At 39.8% G+C, this 26,636-nt stretch overlaps 1 long non-coding RNA gene across 2 annotated transcripts; it reads right to left on the bottom strand.

The window, feature by feature from the left end:
- Positions 1-3,504: 3,504 nt before the first annotated feature.
- On the bottom strand, positions 3,505-8,133 carry LOC142175082 (uncharacterized). Of its 2 annotated transcripts, none has more exons than XR_012704261.1 (2): positions 5,057-8,133; positions 3,505-3,851 (listed from the first exon to the last, which is right to left on the bottom strand). It is a non-coding gene; the product is annotated as an uncharacterized LOC142175082 (long non-coding RNA). The 2 variants fall into 2 exon arrangements; XR_012704260.1 differs by having other exon boundaries at positions 7,138-8,133.
- Positions 8,134-26,636: the final 18,503 nt, after the last annotated feature.

Below are 26,636 nucleotides of genomic sequence, written 5' to 3'. Positions count from 1 at the left end.
AGAAAAGCTCAAAGCGAGGTATGTTGGCTAAACTTCTTTCATAGAAATGAATTCCATGATGCTCGTGTAAGTCCCGAGATATTCTTTATAAATTAATTATTCTGAATAAGTTTTGTGTTGAAAGGTATATATTCAAAATGTATTTTGGATGCTCTTATCATATGATGTTATACTTCGGGAATGTGTTCAAAGTATGAGTTGGATATAAAAATGTTATGACTCCAAGTAGTATTTCAAGTGAAGGCTATTATGCCAAATTGTGTAAGAAGTTTCAATGTGCCTAAGACTCTTAATTGCTCATAGGTGTACTAAAAGTCGTGATTAGAGATTCTTTGTTGTCGATAATCTATAAAGATACTTGAAAGTGAAAGTAGTGAGTTGGGGATATAAAGTGTAGACACCGTGCCAATGATGAAAGTTATGATTGTGGCCAATAGCGCCAATGAAATGAAATGATGTGTGAAATATTATGAAATGAGAATTATGAGGTGTTGTATGTCCTAATTGTTTCGACTATAGTTGTATGCTTCTAAAATAATGTATGTAAATGACTTCGATGTTAAGTCCTCAAGAATCATGAACTTAGCTAATGACCTCAAGATGTCAAGTGAGTGAATAACGAGATGAAAGGGAGATGTCCTATGCTAAAATGATGATGAACCTTAAGAAAAGAAATTGGGCTCATGTGCCATTAAAATTGACTTATTGATTCATCATGCATGTGCTAATGTAATGAGCTATGTTTCTCCATGATGAGCACGAACATGAAGTGTTCCAATGATTCGGGAACTTACGACCTTAATGTGATGTTAATCATGTTGCTTTGAGTTTATATATGGTTATGTGCATAATGATGAACTCTATGGACAGGCTATGAAACGTATAGGTGTATAATATGTGAATCCTATGGATGTGCTATGAAATGCATAGGTGTATAATATAATATGAATGAACACTGTGAACGGTCTATGAAATACACAAGTGTATTGTGTAAGTAAACACTGTGAACGACCTATGAAACGCACTGGTGTAATATGCAAGTAAACACTGTGAACGGTCTATGAAACGCACATGTGTAATATGTAAGTAAACACTGTGAACGGTCTATGAAAAGCACAGGCGTAATATATAAGTAAACAATGTGAATGGTCTATGAAACGCACATCTGTAATATGTAAGTAAACACTGTGAACGGTCTATGAAACGCACAAGTGTATTATGTAAGTAAACACTATGAATGGTCTATGAAACGCACAAGTGTATTGTGTAAGTAAACACTATGAACGGTCTATGAAACGCACAGGTATAATATGCAAGTAAACACTGTGAACGGTCTATGAAATGTACAAGTGTATTATGTAAGTAAACACTGTGAATGGTCTATGAAATGCACATGTGTATTGTGCAAGTAAACACTGTGAACAGTCTCCGAAACGCACAGGTGTAATATGCAAGTAAACATTGTGAATGATCTATGAAACGCACATGTGTAATATGTAAATAAATACTGTGAATGGTCTATGAAACGCACAAGTATATTATGTAAGTAAACACTGTGAACGATCTGTGAAACGCACAAGTGTATTGTGTAAGTAAACACTATGAACGGTCTATGAAACGTACAAGTGTATTGTGTAAGTAAACACTGTGAACGGTCTATGAAACGCACAAGTGTATTATGTAAGTAAACACTGTGAACGGTCTATGAAACGCACATGTGTATTATGTAAGTAAATACTGTGAACGGTCTATGAAACGCACATGTGTATTGTGTAAGTAAATACTGTGAACGGTCTATGAAACACACAGGTATATTGTGTAAACACTGTGAACGGTCTATGAAACGCACACGTGTATTGTATGGTAAATGTGAATCCTATGAACGGTCTTTGAAATGCATAATTGTATTGTCTATGGAATCCTATGAACGGTCTATGAAACACATAGGTGTATTTTCTGTAGAATCTTATGAACGATCTATGAAAGACATAAGTGTTTAATATGGCATGTGAACACTAAGGACGGTCTATGAAATGTATAGGTGTAAGATAAGAGAGGGATGTGGACGGTCTAGTGAGACGCATTGTTAACGCATACATTACGTGCCATTTTCATTGGCCTTGTTTGAACATGTTGTTTCAATTACTTTATATTATGTATTCCACGCATAGTTCATATGGCTCAGTTAATCCTAAACAAAATTTAAAATGATGTAAGCATAACGAGACTTGGAATGTGAATCTATGGGATATTTCGTAATCCTTGATATACTTCATATGACTCTTATTTGAATTACCATGATTTCATATATTGTTCTGTTTGCCTTACATGCGAGTACTATTCCATATGTACTCGCATCTCTTTTGTCGGGGGCGTTGCATCTTTTAATGGATGCAGGTGTACTTCTACAAGATGATATGGATCTTTGGTAGGGATCGTTTGCACATCAGATTATGGTGAGCCCACTACAATTCCAGTGGGCATTCGAGTCTAGTTGGTTTTATGTACTTAGGTATCTATTGTCATAGAAGCTCCATGTACATTGTGGGTCATGTACTTATGTTTTGAGTTTTGTCATGTAATTATCTTCACAGATATTTATGAAGCTATGTACCCATCACGAGAGAAAAAGAAAATAAAATAAAATAAAAAAATATTATGGGCCATTGAGCCAAATGTATTCAATATGAAAGTCATGATCTAATTAAGTTTTGATAAATCACGCATGAGTTATGATGAGAGGTTGATGTAACGTAGGCTTGCTCGACTAGGTTCACTCGGTTGAGCGTCGGTCGCATCCTCGAGTTCGGGGCGTGACAAGTTCAACCAACATCATCCAGTTGAGAGTTCTGGAACAAGCAAAGCTAATCGGAAGTATAGTTCCAGCAACAAAGCTTCTGTCCGGGTTCAACCTAATAAGTGTAATAACTCGAAGGGAGATTTTACTACATACACATGTCGAATGCGTAACGAAGATCACTTTGTTTGAGGTGGTAGATGGCGATATGGGATACAACGTGATCCTTGGCAGGCCTTGGAATCATGAAATGAAGGTTGTACCATCAACTTATCATCAGTTGTTAAAGTTCCCAACATCAGAGGGGTTCAAGCAAATCAGAGGCGATCAACATGCAGGAAGGGAAATGAATTCAGTAACTCTATCCAACAACAAGGCGGAAGGGACGAGCAAATAGCAACTAAGGGAATCAGTGTCCTCTTTCTTTCCGGTTGAAGGTGATGGGGAAGATGAGTCATCAGTATTTTATAAGGTGCCTAGATATTTTCATGTACCGGAGGAAGTAAATGCTACAAAGTCGACCGCAGAGGAACTAGAACAAAGTGGTAGATGGCGATATAGGATACAACGTGATCATTGGCAGGCCTTGGAATCATGAAATGAAGGTTGTACCTGTCACGCCTCATCCTCGAGAGGCGCAACCGGTGCTCAACAGTGAACCCGGTCGAGCAAGCCTGTCAGATAGTTTCTACCCAACTCACCCATGATCAAGAAAAGACGTGATATCATTAATTAAATAGTAGGAAGTTCACACATACAACATTAAACCGTTTCATTAGTTACTACACTATTAAATCTCAAAATACACAACATAACTTGTTTGACTTTTCTAACACCCATGTACAACCTGCATAGTGCCTACGGAGCCTCTAAAAGATAGAAAAGAGTCTATGATAGTGCCGGCGACAAGGCCCCTGCTATACCTTGAGACATGATAATAATATGAACAAAAGATATAATAAGTGACCCCGGGATGAAGTGAGGCTGCTTACCAAGTCTGCTGGGAAGAGGATGCGCCAATAACGCTGATCAACACTGCCTGCTATGTAACCGCCTGCATCCATTTAAAGATGAAGCACCCCCGGCAAAAGGGACGTTAGTAGCGTCGAATAGCACTAGTATGTAAAGCTAAACACCATTTCAATAGAATGAATAATAATACAAGGGGGAAACGGTCAAGAATTCAATAGGAGCTTCAAGTTAAGGATCACATAAATTTCCACGTAAAGTTTCATGTTATTAGGTTGGGTGATCTTTAGAGCCGATATACCATAATTCACAATGCCACCGTACTCTTACACGGAGTCCGATCACGACCCGATCGTCTAGGTTGTCTCACTTGAGACATCAACCATAACCACAATTTCATCATAATTTCCAGCACAGTACCGCCATGTGTGCGGCATGGCATCTGATCATGGACCGATCGGCTAGGCCGTCTCACCCGAGACATTACCTTTTTCAGTCACTCATCTCATATCATACTTCTTTCATATACTTTCAATTTATTGGCACTAGTGGCCAAAATTTTAAAGTCATTCTTGGCACATGGCCGTATTTCATAATTCCAGTTCCCTTTTCCATACTCAAACATTAATATCATTATCAACAACAATAAGGCTTTCCATTCAATACATTAAGTTCACATAAGAGCAATTTGGAATCTTAGGCACATAGAAGTTTTTCATACAATTTGGCATAACAACCTTTATTTCGATCTTGACTTGAAGTCTTAACATTCCTAACACATATTTCACATTTTGAACACATCCTCAAATGGCAAGATGACATGATGAAGCATTTAGAATAAATATTGACATACATCCTTCAACACAAACACATTAGGAATAGCCAATTCAATAATGATCAAGGACTTACACCAATCTTATGAACACCGTGGGATTCGATTCTAAGAAGAAGGGGGGTTTAGCCAACATACTTCAATTGAGCTTCTCAAACTCTAAAATAATCCGAAATTCTTAGCAACTTTAATCTATTTTAGAAATATAACAAGTTGAACCAAAAGTAGGAAGATGATCATGGTTCTAGCTAATTTGAGCATTTTATCAAACACTAGGTGTGCATTAAGGTTTCAAGGTCCTTTTGTGAAAGGTTCCACCATTTTTAGCTCACAACCTTCCCACATACTTCAAGAATACATGCATGCAAGACAACAACCCCCACACCCAATAATTATCTCTTTAATTATTCCATTTTTTGTAAATTTTCGAAATTGAAAGCTAGGACATAGATTCTTACCTTTAGGATGAAGACTCCCTTGTTAATCCTCAATGATTGAGCAAGAATTGATGGGTACTAGGTTGAAGGTCACTCTCCCACTCTAGGAACTCTCTCTTACTCTAAAAGTATCAGATATATGCTCAAAATGGACCATAACATATCTTTTAACGAAATAGGGTCGGGTTTAAAAACTCCAAAATTGAAGCTCCGGAACAGGTTCTACGGTCGCATATACGTCCGCATAATGGTTATGCGGTCCGCAAAATGACCGTAAAATTGGGGTGCCAAAACTGAAAAACAACTGACCGGGTCTACGGTCACTATGTGGCCTGCAAACCTGTTCTGCGGTCGCATAATGCACCGCGGAACGGTTCTGCGGTGGCATAGTATACCGCAAAACCTCCCTCCGAAAAATCCCAAGACGGTATATGATATAAGAGTATGGCCCGCGAAACGGTTATACGGTCGCATAATGGCCGTGAAATTGACATAAAAAATTTCCCAGAAAACTGCCCCACTCTGCGACCAGTCTGCGGTCCGCAGAAATGCCTACTTCTGCTAACATTTTTCTTCAACTCTTCAGCGCACTGTTCAATCCAAAAAGTCCAAACCGTGGCTCACAAGCTCACCGCAAAAAATTTCTACTATTATTAACCTCTACGCCTGCTCCAACATCACGGAAACCCCGATTTTTAGAAAAAGTTTTACGGGGCCTTACAGTACTATCAACTTATCATCAGTTGTTTAAGTTCCCAACATCGGAGGGGATCAATCAAATCAGAGTGATCAACCTGCAGCAACGGAAATGAATTCAGTAACTCTATCCAACAGCAAGGCGGAAGGGCCGAGCAAATAGCAACTAAGGGAATCAGTGTCCTCTTTCTTTCCGGTTGAAGGTGATGGGGAAGAGGAGTCATCACGTTTTTATCAGGTGCCTAGATATTTTCATGTACCAGAGGAAGAAAATACTACAAAGTCGACTGCAGAGGAACTGGAACAAATCGCTTTGTTGGCAAAGTTCCCGGATAAAAAGGTTTACGTGGTAACAGGATCAAATCCTGAACTCAAGCTTAAAATTATTGAGTTTTTAAAAGCTAACTTTTATTACTTTACATGGTCTCATTCTAACATGACAGGTATTTCACTAGATGTGGATGTCCATAAGTTAAGTTTGGACCCCAAATTTTCTCCGGTAAAGCAAAAGAAACAATTGATAGCCGAGGTCAGGAACAAGTTTGTTAAAGAGGAGGTAACCCGATTATTAATTATAGGTTCAATTCGAGAGGTGAATTATCCTGATTGGCTAGCTAACATAGTAATTGGTCCTAAAAAGAAAAATAAATTTAGAATACGTGTAGATTATAAAGATTTAAATAAGGCATGCCCTAAAGATTCTTTCATGTTGCCGAACATTGACCAAATGATCGATGCTACGGTCGGGCATGAATTGATGAGTTTTTTTTATGCGTATTCCGGGTATAATCAAATTAAGATGCACCCGAAGGATCAAGAAAAAACTTCATTCATCACAAATTTTGGCACTTATTGCTATAATGTGATGCCTTTCAGGCTTTAGAATGCCGGAGTCACTTATCAGAGGTTCGTTAATAAAATATTTGAACGTCAAATTGATAAAACTATGGAAGTTTATATTAATGATATGTTGGTTAAGTCTCTTAGTGCAGGAAGTCATTTGACTTATTTACAAGAGACAATCGATATTTTGAGTGAATACAACATGAAGCTCAACCCGAAAATATACTTCTTTGGATTTGGGTCCGGAACATTTCTTGGCTTTTTGGTTTCTCAAAGAGGAATCGAAGTAAATCCCCACAAGATAATTAAAGGCCATAAGAGATATCCCTGGCCAATTGACAAGTGTGAAGGAAGTGAAAAGGTTGACCGGTAGGTTGGCGGCCCCTGGTTTGGTTTACTTTTAAGAAATAATTGACTGAACCGAACTATGTACACCCCTAGTTAAAGCTATTAAAAAAGTATCCTCAATGCTGGTGACTTTGGCAACTATTTCCAAGTATATAATACTTCAATCAAGTCATGGAACATAAAAGAGGATAGCCTTTTTCAAATAAGAAACTTGCCTTATCAATATGCATGGACTTCAGAAGGAGGACAACACCATCAACTAAAGGGTTAGATAAACAGAAACAGGAGCAGTACCATTGATTTTCTCCGTCCTTCATTGTGACAATCACCAACGAAAAGAGGATTTTGCTGACAATCTGACTTTAAACTATCTGTAGTTTTATCCTCTTCTTGCTTGTTTCGCAAAGAAGCATCTCTACTGTATGCTAAAGGTCCACTCTTACAAGTCAACTCTTCAGGAGACCCTGGAGAGATGGGTGCATCATTTGGGACTTCATCTTTTCCTATGGCTGACCTCAAAAGATTGCCATTGATCATCGGACTCGATTGCATGTTAGAATCATTCAAGATATCACTAAATAGGCAGTAGGTAGTCCTCTTCTTTATTGGTCGATCTCTATGTGGACTTCTAACCCTGCTCTAGAAAACTACACTTTTCTTAAACGCTTTTCTCGGCTAGTTTAACCATACATATGCAGGACATGTTTTAACGTTAGTCTGATCGGTGTCACATATAAAAGTAAAATTGAGATGATAATTACACAAACCTGACGCACGTTCCTTGAAAACCACATAAGTTAATAAAGATCATCTTGGATCTGGTACTTCGTGAAATATTGATTATTTATCATTATCAAAAAAGAAAAAGAACCTGAACACTTGAAGTCAAATTAGGCAATGCCTACTTCAAGGTCTTAATGCTTTTTGATAAAAGGATTGCTTTCTCCTTGTCGGCATACATGTTATAAAACTAAATTATTCAAAGTCCAAAAAATAGATGAAATATATAAGTAATAAATAAGAAAATAATGAACTTTCCCATATGCACTTACCTCAAGTTTCTTCAACTTTTTCTTCTGTGATTGGCTTAACGTAAGATAATTCTTTAGTTTAATCTTTTGTGGCGCCTAATAATTAAAAGTTAAAGCATTCATCTCTGAATACATTAAAATATGTAGGGTGTGCATGGTATGGAGAAAAGTATTTTTCAATTTTTTCATGTTTGTTTGGTCAAATATTTTCTTTCTCTAGGAAAATAAGTTCCTTAAAAGTCGAAAATGACTTCCGTGATGGGAGTAAGTGTTGCTCCCAAATGCAAACGCAAGTATTCGTGGTCACATATAAAAGTAAAATTGAGATGATAATTACACAAACTTGACGCACGTTCCTTGAAAACCACATAAGTTAATAAAGATCATCTTGGATCTGGTACTTCGTGAAATATTGATTATTTATCATTATCAAAAAAGAAAAAGAACCTGAACACTTGAAGTCAAATTAGGCAATGCCTACTTCAAGGTCTTAATGCTTTTTGATAAAAGGATTGCTTTCTCCTTGTCGGCATACATGTTATAAAACTAAATTATTCAAAGTCCAAAAAATAGATGAAATATATAAGTAATAAATAAGAAAATAATGAACTTTCCCATATGCACTTACCTCGAGTTTCTTCAACTTTTTCTTCTGTGATTGGCTTAACGTAAGATAATTCTTTAGTTTAATCTTTTGTGGCGCCTAATAATTAAAAGTTAAAGCATTCATCTCTGAATACATTAAAATATGTAGGGTGTGCATGGTATGAAGAAAAGTATTTTCCAATTTTTCCATGTTTGTTTGGTCAAATATTTTCTTTCTCTAGGAAAATAAGTTCCTTAAAAGTCGAAAATGACTTCCGTGATGGGAGTAAGTGTTGCTCCCAAATGCAAACGCAAGTATTCATGGTCACATATAAAAGTAAAATTGAGATGATAATTACACAAACCTGACGTACGTTCCTTGAAAATCACATAAGTTAATAAAGATCATCTTGGATCTGGTACTTCGTGAAATATTGATTATTTATCATTATCAAAAAAGAAAAAGAACCTGAACACTTGAAGTCAAATTAGGCAATGCCTACTTCAAGGTCTTAATGCTTTTTGATAAAAGGATTGCTTTCTCCTTGTCGGCATACATGTTATAAAACTAAATTATTCAAAGTCCAAAAAATAGATGAAATATATAAGTAATAAATAAGAAAATAATGAACTTTCCCATATGCACTTACCTCGAGTTTCTTCAACTTTTTCTTCTGTGATTGGCTTAACGTAAGATAATTCTTTAGTTTAATCTTTTGTGGCGCCTAATAATTAAAAGTTAAAGCATTCATCTCTGAATACATTAAAATATGTAGGGTGTGCATGGTATGGAGAAAAGTATTTTTCAATTTTTTCATGTTTGTTTGGTCAAATATTTTCTTTCTCTAGGAAAATAAGTTCCTTAAAAGTCGAAAATGACTTCCGTGATGGGAGTAAGTGTTGCTCCCAAATGCAAACGCAATTATTCGTGTTCACATATAAAAGTAAAATTGAGATGATAATTACACAAACCTGACGCACGTTCCTTGAAAACCACATAAGTTAATAAAGATCATCTTGGATCTGGTACTTCGTGAAATATTGATTATTTATCATTATCAAAAAAGAAAAAGAACCTGAACACTTGAAGTCAAATTAGGCAATGCCTACTTCAAGGTCTTAATGCTTTTTGATAAAAGGATTGCTTTCTCCTTGTCGGCATACATGTTATAAAACTAAATTATTCAAAGTCCAAAAAATAGATGAAATATATAAGTAATAAATAAGAAAATAATAAACTTTCCCATATGCACTTACCTCGAGTTTCTTCAACTTTTTCTTCTGTGATTGGCTTAACGTAAGATAATTCTTTAGTTTAATTTTTTGTGGCGCCTAATAATTAAAAGTTAAAGCATTCATCTCTGAATACATTAAAATATGTAGGGTGTGCATGGTATGGAGAAAAGTATTTTCCAATTTTTTCATGTTTGTTTGGTCAAATATTTTCTTTCTCTAGGAAAATAAGTTCCTTAAAAGTCGAAAATGACTTCCGTGATGGGAGTAAGTGTTGCTCCCAAATGCAAACGCAAGTATTCGTGGTCACATATAAAAGTAAAATTGAGATGATAATTACACAAACCTGACGCACGTTCCTTGAAAACCACATAAGTTAATAAAGATCATCTTGGATCTGGTACTTCGTGAAATATTGATTATTTATCATTATCAAAAAAGAAAAAGAACCTGAACACTTGAAGTCAAATTAGGCAATGCCTACTTCAAGGTCTTAATGCTTTTTGATAAAAGGATTGCTTTCTCCTTGTCGGCATACATGTTATAAAACTAAATTATTCAAAGTCCAAAAAATAGATGAAATATATAAGTAATAAATAAGAAAATAATGAACTTTCCCATATGCACTTACCTCGAGTTTCTTCAACTTTTTCTTCTGTGATTGGCTTAACGTAAGATAATTCTTTAGTTTAATCTTTTGTGGCGCCTAATAATTAAAAGTTAAAGCATTCATCTCTGAATACATTAAAATATGTAGGGTGTGCATGGTATGGAGAAAAGTATTTTCCAATTTTTCCATGTTTGTTTGGTCAAATATTTTCTTTCTCTAGGAAAATAAGTTCCTTAAAAGTCGAAAATGACTTCCGTGATGGGAGTAAGTGTTGCTCCCAAATGCAAACGCAAGTATTTGTGGTCAACAAGTAATAAAGTGATAAATAGAGTGTCGAACCCACAAAGACTTGTGTTAACTACATACTAACTTCACTAAGATTGTTATTCAGTCGAGTCAAGTAGAGTTTTGTAATGTGATTATAACTATGCAATGAATGTAACAATTAACTAATTAAGCAAGCAGAAAATGGTTGTTGAGAATTCAGGGGAAATAGACATTCCAGGGTTGTGATCGATTCACCAATTCTATTGAGTTCTAATTAACTCTCCCTTTCATACAATTCGCTCATGGTTGCTAATTAATCGAGTAATTGCTCTTGTAGCATTCTCCCGAATTACTACTCGCCTATTCAAAATAGATTAACGCCTATATTCCTATGGAATCAATCTATTAATAACGCATTAAGATTACGATATTCAATTAAGCATGGTGATTAAGTATATTCCTATCCTAACTATAAATTCCCCCTCCCCCCCCCCCCACACACTCAGAGTTAAGATCGTGCCTTCTTTAATTCTTCTCTAATCTAGACGTAGTTTTCCCAAGCATAACATAGATAGTAAATAGAACCTAACTGTTGGTCAGACAATCAAGCAATTAATCACAGAATTGAAGAAATCACTATATATTAGCGAACTATAATCAAGGTAAAGTCAACGTCGAACAACAATATTCATGGCTAAATCACAAACCCAGAACTTATGGGTTTTAGGCACTCATGTTAAAGTTAAACAATTTCACCAGTGTTGAATAGTTGAAAATACTAATAAAGATGAAGAAAAACTGAGAATCCTTGCTCCCGAGTGTTCTCTCTATGTGTTTTCCTCTCAAAGTTATGTCTCCACCTTCAAAATAGGGTTAGGCTTCTTTTTATACGAGTTGGGGGTGTGTAGGACTGAAAAGACCTTGTCCCAAGTGAAGTAGGAGAAATTTCTGTCACCCAACGTCCAGGGCAGCGCGTCGCGCTGGCCTAGGCCAGAAAAATTCAAGTCTGCCTCATGCGCCCCAGGCAGCGCGACGCACTGGCCTAGGCCCTGCACTGAGGAATTTTGCATTTTGTTCTCTTTTTGCTTCAAATCTTGCACTTTCGTTCCACATCGCCTCCAGGTGACTGCTACACATAAAATATCATGAATTAGCACAAATCATTACATTACACATACGAAATTAACGAAATATGAGTAAAATACGAGGCAATATGCATATAAATATACATACTTTAAGCCGAATATCAATACCCCACACTTAAACTCTTGCTCGCCCTCGAGCAATGGAACTATCAACTACACCCCAACAACTTACCTATCAACTATGGAGGAGAAATTCAATTTTTCAATCATACACTCTACCTTTGACTATGGTCGATACCGGCAATCAAGCATGAGCATACGAAATTCACATTCCTCTCGTTTTAAACATGCCCAAGTATAAGAATTTCAATTTAACCAATTCAAACAACCTACCCAGAACCACCCTATCTCAAGAGCCGACTCGTCACCACTAAGAATCCTCAACTTGCGCACTCACCCAGCAAGAGAAGTTAACAACATCACTAATCTGTCATGGGACCATGTGCCCTCACCAACAAACAAGAGAGTAAATATAGGAATAATACACATGTTCATATATAACTTTGAACATAATTTAAGGACATCACACAAGTAAACAGACAACACTCACTCTCTCAAAGAAGTTCATGTGCATCCCGTGGTCGTACCATAAGCTTGCCCATAGTGTACATCTCTACTAATCTAAGCTAGCCTAGTCTAGGATCAACTAGACCTTTTCGGGTTGTAATATAGGCTAAGGGACGGGTAGGATACATTTAGGAATAGTGACTAACCCTCCTAAGCACTTTAATACACTACACTCAAAAATTGAGCACACATTTTTCTCAACCAATTCACTTGCTATAAATCATACACCGTAGAGCCCTTTTTTCTCTATTAAGCACTTCTATATCCCCACTAGCACGAATTAGTAAGACAAGGAGGTGTTTTTTTTTTCTTCTTCTTGAATATCAACATTATTTGTATTTCTTTCCTTGACTTTTTCTCTTTTTTTTTCTTTTTTTTTTTTTTATATTTTGTTTTCTACACACACTCCTTACATTAAGGTTCATCGGCTAGTGGCCTTTTTATAACTTTAGTGCACCTTGTGGGCCCTTCCCTAGTTCTACCCAAAAGCTACTTCCCAATCTCTCGCCTTACTTCTTTTAGCGCCTAAGTGCCTTCAGAGGTAAAGGTTTAACAAGCTTAAGTTAAGAACAAAATTAGGGCTTGTAATGTGGGTGCCAAGGAAAAGGTCTACAGGTTCAAAGGGGCTAACAATGAATTTTTTTTATTTGTAAGTGACAAGCACATCTATGATCGAGCAAAGAACTGCCTACGTTATCTCCTAGACTAGCACAACTTAATGATTTCGCTTCAATTATCACATATGGCAAGTTCTAGACTACACAAGATAGTATAAAATATCGCAAATCCTCACACACACATTGCACATGACTCAATCAGGACGGTTATGTTCAACTCTCAAGTCAAGTAAGCACATATAGTTGAGAATTTTAAGCAATAATGCACTAGATGACATACAAGTCAAACAACTAAGAACAAGAATTACAACATAGGCTATTTATTTCATTTAGGCATCACATTTTAAATTAAATACAATAGGAAGACAGAGCACATGCCATAGCCTAATGTGCCAGCACCAAACATGTCAACAGGTATCTAGAGCAACTCAGTTTTCTTCCTATCCTACTCCTAAATGATAAAACTAAAATACCTGATTCAAGCTACACCACTAGAAAAGAACCGGTGCCCAAAGAAAAACCAAGGGAATTACTACCTAACTATCCTAATAAAAGCAAAAGAAAATCTTTTTGTTGTTTTTAATAGGACCTTACTCCCTCAAGAAAGTTGTCCAAGAGATCCATCGACGGGAAAAGTGCGACTTTTTTCTGATTTTGTTCTGATTTTCTATATTTTCATTTTTTTTCTCAATAATTTTCTACTACTACTAACTACGGGTTCTAAAAAATGAGATTTATTTTTATAAAATTACAATCAGCAAATAATTCCCCACATCCCACACTTATGACATGCATAGTCCCCGATGGATAAAAGAAATCAAAATAAAAGTAAGGTGGAAAGAAAAACTTCCTGCTACTCGGACCCATCCGGGTCATACTCTGAACCTTCATCCTCAGGACACCCATCAGCTGAAACTCCGGGCTAATCATCATCTGCTCCAAGGGGTACCAAAGCCATTGGTCCCGTAACTTCAATATCTATATCATCCTCATCATCTGATCCCTTGTTGGTGTTCGCATCCTCCGATGGGTGAATGGGACTACTAAGTGCAATCCCCAACATTTCCTTTGAAGCACTAGATAAATTATTACGCAGCTTCATCCAATCCATATTAGTCACTCCCATCCAGCTCACCATCAAGTTCAGTGAACCATAGAGATACTTGTTGAAATTTTCCTCCCGCTCATTTCGAGCAGCCGGGATCAGCTTGGCAGTGGAATCCAACAATGAAGTAATGTCCATCAGTCCCTTCAGAGACTTCACCACATTATCATATCCAGAGTACTTAGGTACCTCACGATATAGCATATACTGTATCAGCACATTACCAAAGAAAAACCTCCTTATCTTCCGCCCAAACCGTGTGCGGGCCATCTCCCCCAACATAATCTCACCAACATTGACTGGCCTCCCAGTCATCAGAAAGAAATTCAAGCACACCCTAGCTCGAGTGCACCCAGTGGAGCACAACATCAATCTAGCTTTGGAATCTTTTTTCGAAAATAGATACCTGATTGTTGCATGATCGTTGTGGACTATGACTTTTGTTCCCACTAAGTACGCCCGAAATTTCTCAAAGGACCATACAACTACCAACAAGTCCTTCTCAGTGGTGGTGTAATTCAATTGTGCATCATCAAGAGTCTTACTCGCATAGTATATGGAATAAAACATCTTGACCTTCCTCTGGCCTAGCACTGCCCCAATAGCATAGTCACTTGCATCACACAAAAGTTCAAATGGCAAGGACCAATCAGGTTCCACAATGATGGGGTAGCCACCAACTTCTCCTTAAGTTCCTCAAACGCCTTCAGACAGGCTTCGTCAAGTTTGAATGTCACATCCTTTTCGAGCAACCTTCACAATGGAGTAGCAATTTTATAAAAATCTTTAATAAAGTGTATATAAAAACTTGCATGTCCCAAGAAACTCCGGACACCCTTCACAGAGATGGATGGTGGTAATTTTGCAACCGCCTCCACCTTTGCCTTATCAAGTTCAATGCCGCTCTTCAATACTCTATGAATCAAAATGATGCCCTCTTGCACTATAAAATTATACTTTTCCTAATTTAGCACCAAATTTGTTTCTTCACACCATGCTAACACCTTAGCCAAATTCTTCATACAATCATCATAAGAAGACCCAAAGACTGAAAAGTCATCCATGAAGACTTCTACAAATGTTTCCACCATATCAGTGAAAATGGCCATCATGCACCTTTGAAAAGTGGCCGGTGCATTACAAAGACTGAATGATATTCGCTTAAAAGAAAAAGTACCATAAGGGCATGTGAAAGTCATTTTCTCCTTATCCTCTATGTCTATGACAATCTGGTTGTATCCCGAATAACCATCAAGGAAGCAATTATACTCATGTCATTCCAACCTGTCCAATATTTGGTTAATGAATGGAAATGGGAAGTGGTCCTTGCAGGTTTCTTTGTTGATCCTTATATAGTCAATGCAGACTCTCCACCTAGTCACGGTGCGAGTAGGAATTAGCTCATTTTTCTCGTTTTCAACCACAGACATCTCGCCCTTTTTAGGCACACATTGCACTGGGCTTACCCAATTGCTGTCAGAAATATGGAAGATAATACTTGCATCAAACCACTTAATTACTTACTTCTTCACGACCTCATTCATAATAGGATTCAACCTCCTTTGTTGCTCAACCTTGGGGCGGTGTCCATCTTCCAGAAAAATTTTGTGCATGCAGAATGATGGACTGATTCCCTTAATATCAGCAATTATCCACCCAATTGCTCTTTTGTGCTCACGAAGCACCTTGGTAGCTTTTCTTCTTACAGATTGGTCAAGCTGGATGAAACAATCACTGGAAATATTTTAGAACTCCCCAAGTAGGCATAGCGCAAGTGCGTCGATAGAGGCTTAAGCTCTAGTTTCAGAGCTTCTTCAACAGACGGTTTCGGAGGGGTCAGAGTAACTGGTCGATCCAACTCCTCAATCTCCCAAGCCCATGGACATACTTGTAAGACATGTTAAGGACTTTCTCAATTTCTTCTACCAACTCATCTTCATTTTCTTCCTCATATCCTAACAAAGCTCATTCAATGGGGTCTGTGGGGCTCATATACGGTACCACTGAAGTCACATCACCTTCCACCACAGAAATCATATATAACTCTTCATAGTGGACGACAATTTAGGTGCTTTATAAACGTTGAAGAACTCCACTCAATCACCCACTCTCATTGTCATCTTGCCTTCACACACATCAATAATAGCTCGGCCCGTGGCTAGGAATGGACGCCCCAAAATAAATAGGGCTTCCTGGTCAAACTCATAGTCCAAGATAATGAAATAAATAGGGAATATGAAAGACCCCACTTGGACTAAAACATCTTCAATCACCCCTTCTGGACTAGTAAGGGAGCAATCAGCCAACTGTAAAATCACAATAGTTGGGCGCGGCTCACCCATCCCCAACTGCTTGAACACAATTAGCGGCATCAAGTTGATGCTCGCTCCAAGATCACACAAGGCTCGCCCGACTATGTGCTTACTAATCGAGATCTGGATAGTAAAACTACATGGATCCTTCAATTTCTGAGGTAGCTTGCTTTGAATTCTTGAGCTACATTATTTATTGAGTGCCACAGTCTCGAACCCGGTCAACCTCCTCTTGTTTGCCACTATGTCTTTGATATATTTTGCATATTTGGGCACTTCTTGCAAGATGTCTACCAACAGAATATTAATTTGCACCTGCTTCAAAATATCAAGAAACTTCTTGTAAGCAACATTATCCTTTACTTTCTGCAATCTTTGAGGGAACAGAGGTGGTGCCTTCAAAACTATTGGTTGTGGTTGCTTTTCACCGCCTCTTCAACTGGCTTCTCTGACTCCTTTGCATTTTCTAATTCTGCTTCTTTGGTGGCCTGTTATTCACCAAAAGTCACTTGCTTTCCCTTTTTCAATGGGACTTCTTCTAACTGTCTCCCATTTCTCAGTGACAAAGCATTAATAAATGCCTTAGGATTAGCCTCAGTATCACTTGGAAGAGCCCCAGCTAGAGTATTTTTGGCACTAGCAAGTTGCCCCATTTGTCGCTCTAAATTTTGAATAGCTGCTGAGTGGACTGTTGCTTGGGCCTGCTGGTCAACCATCAATTTATATAGCATCTCCTTAATTTTGACTCATTGAGTTTGTGGTTGTTCAACCTGTGGTGGTCTATATTGCTGTTGAGGAGCTTGTGGTCTGTACTGGTTCTGAGCACCTTGGTTTTGACCCCAAGACAAGTTTGGGTGGTTCCTCGAGTTAGGATTGTAAGTGTTCCCATACTGATTTGTCTAGCCCCTATTTGCATTACCCACAAAATATACAGACTCTGGATTTGCTAGGCATAGATCACTCGTGTGACCTTCTCCACATACTTCACAAAATATCTGAACCTGCTGCACTGACTGAGCTTGTTACTTATTAATAACCAAGGTCATCTTATTGACTTGGTTGAATAATGTGGTAACCTATGCTAATAATGCAGAAATGACGTCTAACTTGAGGACCCCTGCAGATTTTTGAACTATGTCTCTGCCCATCTCTCCTTACCAGTCAGGATTACTTTTGGAGAATTTGTTTAATAATGCATAAATTTCATCAAAGCTTTTCTCCAACACTTGATCTCCCATTGCATCTTCCTCCACAATTTTGGTTTCTGGGTGTAGCCCTTTTATGAAGAAATGACCAACACTTCATTAGTCTGGTTGTGATGATAACAATCTCTAAGCAGCCCCTTGAACCTCTCCCAAGCTGAATATAAGGACTTGCATGACTTCTGTTTAAAGGCGACTATCTCACTTCTGATCTTTAATTCAACCACCTCTTTGCTTCGCCCAACAGAGAGAACGAGAACAATGTGAGCCTCACATAGTCCGAAGTGACTCCATTAGTGATATAAGTATCACTAATCTTCAAGAAGTTCAGAATGTATTGTTGTGGATCCTCATGTGGAAGACCCATAAATTGCCCGTTTGCATGTAGCAGTTGGATCATGCTCTGCTTCAGCTCAAAGTGCCCAGTGATTATGGGCTTAACAATGCTGAAGGTAACATTGGCAATGCTAGACATCGCCACCTCCTGAACCTCCATATGTTGCTCGTCTACCATGTCCACAGGTAGTTGAACAAGTGCCTGAAGATTATCTGTGTCCCTTGCTTCTCTCAACCTCCTGTGAAATGTTCGCTTTGGTTCGAGATCAAAGCCTTGAAGACTATCTTGGATCCTAACCCTTCGCATTCAATCAAAGTTCCTGAGAGCAGAGCAACCAATAAGAAACGTTAGACTTAATGAAATAGAGAACAAAAGTAAAAGCTAGTAAAGTAGTCAATATTCAATTCCCCGGCAACGGTGCCAAAACGTTATTGCTCCCAAATGCACACGCAAGTATACGTGGTCAACAAGTAATAAAGTGATAAGTAGAGTGTCAAACCCATAGAGACTTATGTTAACTGCCTACTAAGTACTTCACTAAGATTGTTATTCAGTCGAGTTTAGCACAGTTTTATAATGTGATTATAACTAAGCAATGAATGTAACAATTAACAAATTAAGCAAGCAGAAAATGGTTGTTGAGAATTCAGTAGAGATAAACATTTCAGGGTTGTGATCGATTCACCAATCCTATTGCGTTCTAATTAACTCCCCCTTTTATACAATTCGTTCATGGTTGCTAATTAATCGAGTAATTGCTCTCATAGCATTCTCTCAAATTACTACTCACCTATTCAAAATAGATTAACGCCTATATTCCTATGGAATCAATCTATTAAGAACACATTAAAATTACGATATTCAATTAAGCATGGTGATTAGGTATATTACTATCCTAACCACGAATTTGTCCCCCCTTCCCCCACTGTACCCCCCACTAAGAGTTAAGATCATGCCCTGTTCAATTCTTCTCTAATCTAGATTTAGCTTTCCGAAGCATAGTGTCACGACCCAAAACTCAATATGTTGTGATGGCGCCTATCTTGGTACTAGGTAAGCCGACAACTCAGACATTACCGACACTTTCAAATTTAACATATACTAAAACAGGTTTAAATAAGTAAAACACTCACAAAACTGGATAAAATGTCACAACTCAATACAATTTTTTCCCAAAATCAGGGTGTCACTGAGTACATAAGCATCTATACAAATGCAAGGTATGATACACTGTCTAAGAAAATTAGAAATTGAATAAGTAAAACTGAGGGATATGGGAGGAGACTCAAGGTCTGCGGACGCCCCTACCTCGAAAGTCTCTGAATGACTGAAAACTCTGAGAATCAGCAACCACCATAACCAGAAACACCTGGATCTGCATACGAAGTGCAGGGTGTAGCGTGAGTACAACCAACTCAAAAAGGAACAAATCTAACCTTTGGACTGAAAGTAGTTACGGGCTCGAACATTACAACCCGTATACGGAATTAAAAGTACGGAAATCTATGAAAAATATGACAGTGATATCCCAGAAATTCATAATCTGCAGGCAACAGTACAAGAATTTAGGCATGCTTCCAGGTTTAACAATTAAACTCAAAACAAATAAAATATGTCAAGTCTGAATGATATGAGGAATATGACATCTCTATATCTACATGCCAATATGCATATCATATGTGATGCAACACAACAAAAACCTCTCATACTCACACTCTCGGAGTACTCAACCCGGACTGTCTCAATTCTCACTTATCACACTCAATCACTCAGCACTGTACGGGGCAGATCCAACCCAAATGCCAATAAGTCCAAGGCAGATCCAGCCCAAATGCAAATAAATTCAGGGCAGACCCAGCCCAATGCAAATGAATCAATAGCATCTGTGCTCACTATGGGTGTGCAAACTCCGGAGGGGCAGATCCAGCCCAAGCGCTATAATAAGCCAAATCCTAGCATGAATCAATAAAGTCTGCTGCGGTGTGCAGCCCAATCCCATAAATATCACTCATAAACCGACCCTCTGCCTCACTCAGTCATCAATCTCCCGAGTCTCTCGGGCTCACAACACTCACGCAAAGCAACCCAAATCAATGATACAGGATTTGACAATATACGATAACACAGACTGAGATATGATATGCAATAATGAATGCGACTGAGTACATAACATCAATTAGGCAAATAACTCTACAACAAAGATCGACCACGGTGGGTCCCAATAGTACCAGCATTTAGCCTAAACATGTTTTCTAGCATGAATCACTGCTCAAGTGCTCTAACACTTAGAGTACAGTAATAATGTTCACATAAGATAGCTACACATTTCCATGGAATCGACTAAATCACAATTATTATGGTGCATGCCCACACGCCCGTCACTTAGCATGCACGCCACCTCAACACCAATCACATAACACGAATTTCGGGGTTTCATACCCTCATAACCACGTTTAGAAGTGTTACTTATCTCAAACCATGCAAAACTCTACTCAAACAAGCCCTTCCCTCGTGAATCGGCCTCTGAATGCCTCGAATCTAGCCACAAACAATTCGATACAATCAACACGAGCTTAAGGAATCAATTCCATATGAAAATACTAAGTTCTTAATCAAAAGTCAACTCAAAAGTCAACCCACGGGCCCACATCTCGGAATATAATAAAAGTCACAAACTCCAAAAGCCCATTCAACCACGAGTCCAACCATACCACATTTACCAAAATCTACCACCAAATCGTCACTCAAATCCCCAAATTAACTCTCCAAATCCCTAACCTCAAACTCAAAATATTCCACCTCAAAAATACACAAACTAGGTGGGAAATTCAACGGGGAAACAAGATTATTGAATAAAAAAGATCACAAGTGACTTACCTCAAGAATCCCCTCGAAATCCCTTTCAAAAATCGCCTTAGCCCGACCTTGAAATGTCAAATATTGATTAAAACCTCGGAACCCTTCGAATTTAAACTCTGCCAGTGCTTTCGCACATGCGACTCAATTAGCCGCATATGCAGTCTCGCATGTGCGGTCATTTCTTCTGCTTTTTCAGTTGCCCATGAAGACCACTGCCTTCGCTTCTGCGGACCAAACTCCGCTTCTGCGGAATCGCAGCTGCGCAAATTCCTTCGCTTCTGTGAAGCCTGCTCCTCTTTCACTATTTCGCATCAGCGGAGCCTTTCTCCCACCTACGGGCTCGCAGATGCGGTTGATTTCACGCACCTGCGATGCACCCCAGGCTAGTCCTAGCTTCGTTTCTGCGCTTAGCCAGCCACACCTGCGGCATCGCACCCGCGATCAAAACCTTCGCAGGTGCGATCACACTAGAAGGTTCATAACTTCAACAATGCTTCAAGTCCCATTATCGATCCATTAACCATCCGAAATCAACTCGAGGCCCCTGGGACCTCAACCGAACATACTACCAAGTCCTAAAATACGATACGAACTTAGTTGAGGCCTTAAATCACATTAAACAACATCAAAAACACGAATCGTGCCTCAATTCAAGCCTAATGAAAACTAGAAAATTCGAACTTCTACAATCGATGCCGAAACCTATCAAATCAAGTCCGATTGACCTCAAATTTTGCACACAAGTCATAAATGACAAAGACCTACTCCAACTCCCGGAACCAAAATCCGAGCCCGATAACCACAAAGTCAACTCTTGGTCAAACGTCTAAAATTTTAAAACTTCTAATTTTCCAACTTTCGCCATTTCAAGCCTAAATCAACTACGGACCTCCAAATCACTATTCGGACATACTCCTAAGTCCGAAACCACCAAACAGAGCAAACGAAACCATCAAAACTCCATTCCGGAGCCATTTACACATAAGTCAATATCCGGCCAAACTTTTTCAACTTAAGCTTCCAACCTTGAGACTAAGTGTCTCAACTCATTCGAAACATCCCCGAAACCAAACCCACTACAACGGCAAGTCACATAATGGAAATTAAGCATAGAAATGAGTAGTAAATGGGAAAGCGGGGCTGCAACACTCAAAACAACCGGCCGGGTCATTACATCCTCCCCCTTTTAAATAAATGTTCGTCCTCGAACGGGTCTAGAAACATACCTAGAGTCTCAAATAGGCATGGATATCTGCTCTGCATCTCCCCCTCGGTCTCCCAAGTAGCCTCCTCAACTGGCTGACCTTTCCATTGCACCTTCACTGAAGCTATGTCTTTTGACCTCAACTTTTGAATCCGCCGATCCAAAATGGCCATCGGCTCCACATCATAAGTCATGTCACCATCCATGGTCCAGTTGAACCGTGCTGAAATCCAAAACATAAGACGGATCACCGACATACTTTCGGAGCATAGAAATATAAAATACCGGATGAACACTTGACAAGTTTGGCGGCAAGGCAAGCTTGTAAGCCACCTCTCCAATCCTCTTAAGCACCTCAAACAGACCAATATACCGAGGGCTCAATATGCCCTTCTTCCCAAACCTCATAATACCCTTCATGGGTGAAACCTTGAGCAATACCTTCTTCCTAACCATGTAAGCAATATCACAAACCTTCCGATCGGCGTAACTCTTCAGCCTAGACTACACCGTGCGAAGCCGATCCTAAATCAATTTAACCTTGTCCAAAGGATCCTGAACCAAGTCAGTACCCAACAACCTAGCCTCACCCGGCTCAAACCATCCCACCGGAGACTGACACTGTCTCCTATATAAAGTGCCATAGGGAGCCATCTGAATGCTCGATTGGTAGATGTTGTTGTAGGAAAACTCTGCGAGTGGCAGAAACTGATCCCAAGAACCCCTGAAATCTATGACACAAGCACGTAGCATATCCTCCAATATCTGAATAGTGCGCTCGGACTGTCCGCCCGTCTGAGGGTGGGATGTTATACTCAACTTGACCTGGGTGCCCAACTCTCGCTGCACAACTCTCCAAAACTACGATGTAAATTGTATGCCCCGATCTGAAATGATGGATACCGGCACACTGTGAAGGTGAACAATCTCGCAGATATAGATCTCAGCCAACCACTCCGAAGAATAAGTAGTCCCAGCTGGAATGAAATGCGCGGACTTGGTCAACCGATCTACAATCACCCAAACAACATCAAACTTCCTCGAAGTCTGTGGGAGCCAGCTACAAAATCCATGGTGATACGCTCCCATTTCCACTCCAGAATCTCAAGCCTCTGAAATAATCCACCCAATCTCTGATGCTCATACTTCACCTGTTGATAATTTAGGCACCAAGCTACAAACCCCACTATATCCTTCTTCATTCTCCTCTACCAATAATGTTGCCTCAAGTCCTTGTACATCTTCGCGACACCTAGATGGATGGAATACCGTGAACTGTGGACCTCCTCAAGGATCAACTCACGCAGCCCATATACATTAGGCACACAAATCTGAACCTGCATCCTCAACACCCCTATCATCCCTAATAGTAACATCCGTGGAATCACCGTGCTGAACCGTGTCCTTAAGGACAAGCAAATTGGGATCATCATACTGGCGCTCTCTGATGCGATCATATAAGGAAGACCGATAAAACACACAAGCTAGAACCCAGCTGGGCTCTAAAATATCAAACCTCACAAACTGGTTAGACAAGGCCTAAATGTCAACTACAAGCGATCTCTCACCAACAGAAATAAATGCAAGGTTACCCATACTCACCGCCTTTCTACTCAAGGCATCGGCCACCGCATTGGCCTTCCCGGAATGATACAGAATGGTGATATCATAGTCCTTTAGCAGCTCCAATCATCTCCGCTATCTTAAATTTAGATCTTTTTATTTGAGCAAGTGTTGGAGACTCCGATGATCTGTAAATACCTCACAAGACACACCATAGAGATAATGCCTCCAAATCTTCAATGCATGAACGATGGCTGCCAATTCCAAATCATGAACAAGGTAGTTCTTCTCATAAGGCTTCAACTGACGCCAAGCATAAGCAATCACTCTACCCTCCTGCATCAAGACACACCCAATACCAATCCGAGAAGCATCACAATACACTATGTAAGAGCCTGACGCTGAAGGCAAAACTAGAATTGGTGTTGTGGTCAAGGCAGTCTTGAGCTTCTGAAAGCTCTCCTCACACTCATCCGACCACCTGAAAGGAGCACCCTTCTGGGTCAATTTGGTCAACGGTGATGCAATAGACAAGAAACCGTCCACGAAGCAACGATAATAACCAGCCAAGCCGAGTAAGCTTCGAATCTCAGTAGCTGAGGATGGTCTGGGCCAACTCTGATCCGCCTCTATCTTCTTTGGATCCACCTTAATCCCCCGACTGGATAACACGTGCCTCAAGAACGCCACCAAACTAAGCCAAAGTTCATACTTGGATAACTTGGCATAAAGTTTCTCCTCCCTCAATCGCTGTAGTACAATCCTCACATGTTGGGCATGCTCCTCCTGGCTACGAGAGTACACCAGGATATCATCAATGAACACTATGACAAACGAGTCGAGATAAGGCTGAAATACACTGTTCATCAGATGCATGAATGTTGTTGGGGCGTTGGTCAGCCCAAAAGACATCACAAGGAACTCATAATGACCATAACGGGTCGTGAATGCTGTCTTTAGAATATCCAAGTCCCGAATCTTCAACTTGTGATACTCAGACCTCAAGTCAATCTCAGAGAACACCATTGCTCCCTGAAGCTGGTCAAATAGATCATCAATATACGATAAAGGATACTTGTTCTTGATTGTAACTTTGTTCAACTGCCTATAGTCGATGCACATCCGCATAGTACCATCCTTCTTCTTCACAAACAGGACTGGTGCACCCCAAGGCGACACACTAGGCCTAATAAACCCCTTGTCAAGAAGTTCCTGAAACTGCTCTTTCAATTCCTTCAACTCCGGTGGTGCCAAACGATACAGAGGAATAGAAATGGGCTGAGTGCCCGACACCAAATCAATACCAAAGTCAATATCCCTGTAGGGTCGCATGCCCGACAAGTTTGTAGGAAACACATTCGGAAAGTCTCGCACCATCAGAACAGAATCAATAGTAGGGGTATCAGCACCAACATCCCTCACAAAGGCCAAATATGACTGGCACCCCTTCCCAACCATCCGTTGGGCTTTCAGATAAGAAATCACCCTGCTGGGAACATAATTTAAAGAACCTCTCCACTCGATCCTTGGAAACCTGGCATCGCCAATGTCACGGTTTTAGCGTGACAATCCAGAATAGCATGACATAGAGACAACTAATCCATACCCAAGATCACGTCGAATTCAACCATACTAAGCAATAAGAGATCAACTCGAGTCTCCAATCCCCCAATAGTCACTACACACGACCGATATACATAGTCTACAATAATAGTATCGCCCACTACCATAGATACATGAACAGATGAAACTAATGACTCACGGGGCATATCCGTATAACGAGCAAAATATGATGATACATACGAATATGTGGAACCGGGGTCAAATAATATAGAAGCATCCATGTGGCATTTGAGACAATACCTGTGATCACTGTGTCTGAAGCAATGACATATGGCCTGGCAGGAATAGCATAGAATCGAGCCTGACCGCCACTTGATCAGCCTCCCCCTCTATGGCGACCCCTAGCTTCCTAAGCCCCACCCCGAGCTGGCTGGGCGGATGTGAAGTAACTGGTGTTTAAGTCATGGCCTGACTCCTTTGCTGAACTGGACCTCCCGTAAGGCGGGGAAAAAACTTCTTCACATGACCCAACTCTCCACACTCAAAACATCCCCTTGCAGAAAATGGTGGCAAGTACTAAGGCGGAACCCGAGAACAAGAATAACTACCAAAAGAACATAGTGCAGATGAACTATGAACCGAAGGTGCACGAGATAAACTCTGAGCTGGGAGTGCACTGAGAGATGACTGACCCGGTCGAGCACTATATGATCCATGGCCAGCTGATGCACTATAATGAACTGGACGATCCATCTGAGCGGGCCTATAAAGCCGACCCCTATTGTGGTGGAACTAACCCCAGAAGGAACACCGCTGAAACCACCCGATCCACGAGGCCTCTTGGCCACCCTCTCCTCATGCTCCTGACTACGAACCATCTCTAGCCATCGAGCAATATCAACCACCTCGTCGAACGTGGAACCTGATACACTCTCCCGAGTTATAACAAAATGCAACTAATAGTGGAGGCCATCGATGAACCTCCTAATACTCTCCCTCTAAGTGGGAACCAACGAAATTGTATGATGGGCTAACTCTAAAAATATCTCATCTCATACTGGGTCACAGACATGCCCTCTTGTTGTAACTGCTCGAAATGCCTGCGCAGTTCCTCCCTGCGGGTCTGTAGCACAAACTTCTCCAAGAAGAGAACGGAAAACTCATGCCATGTAAGTGGTGTTGCACCGACTGGCCTACACCTCTCATAGGCCTCCCACCATATGAAGGCATCCCCAGTAAACTGAAAAGTAGTAAATGAGACCCCATTGGTCTCCAGAATATCCGACATACGAGAATCCACTGGCACCTATCCAAGACGTCCTGGGCATCCTCTGACTCAGCCTAACTGAATGATGGAGGTTGGAGTCTCCCAAATCTCTCTAGCCTCCTTTGCTCATCATCACTCAAAATGGGACCCACCTGGGTCTGAGCAACTGCAACCGGTTGGGTTGGTAGTACCCCTGGTGTTTGAAGTCCCTGCATCACCTGTTCTAAGGTACGGGCGGTGGGAGTCT

This window comes from Nicotiana tabacum, chromosome 21, assembly GCF_000715075.1.
Source record: "Nicotiana tabacum cultivar K326 chromosome 21, ASM71507v2, whole genome shotgun sequence".
Lineage (NCBI taxonomy): Eukaryota > Viridiplantae > Streptophyta > Magnoliopsida > Solanales > Solanaceae > Nicotiana > Nicotiana tabacum.
This window is presented reverse-complemented; position numbering and strand designations above follow the sequence as displayed.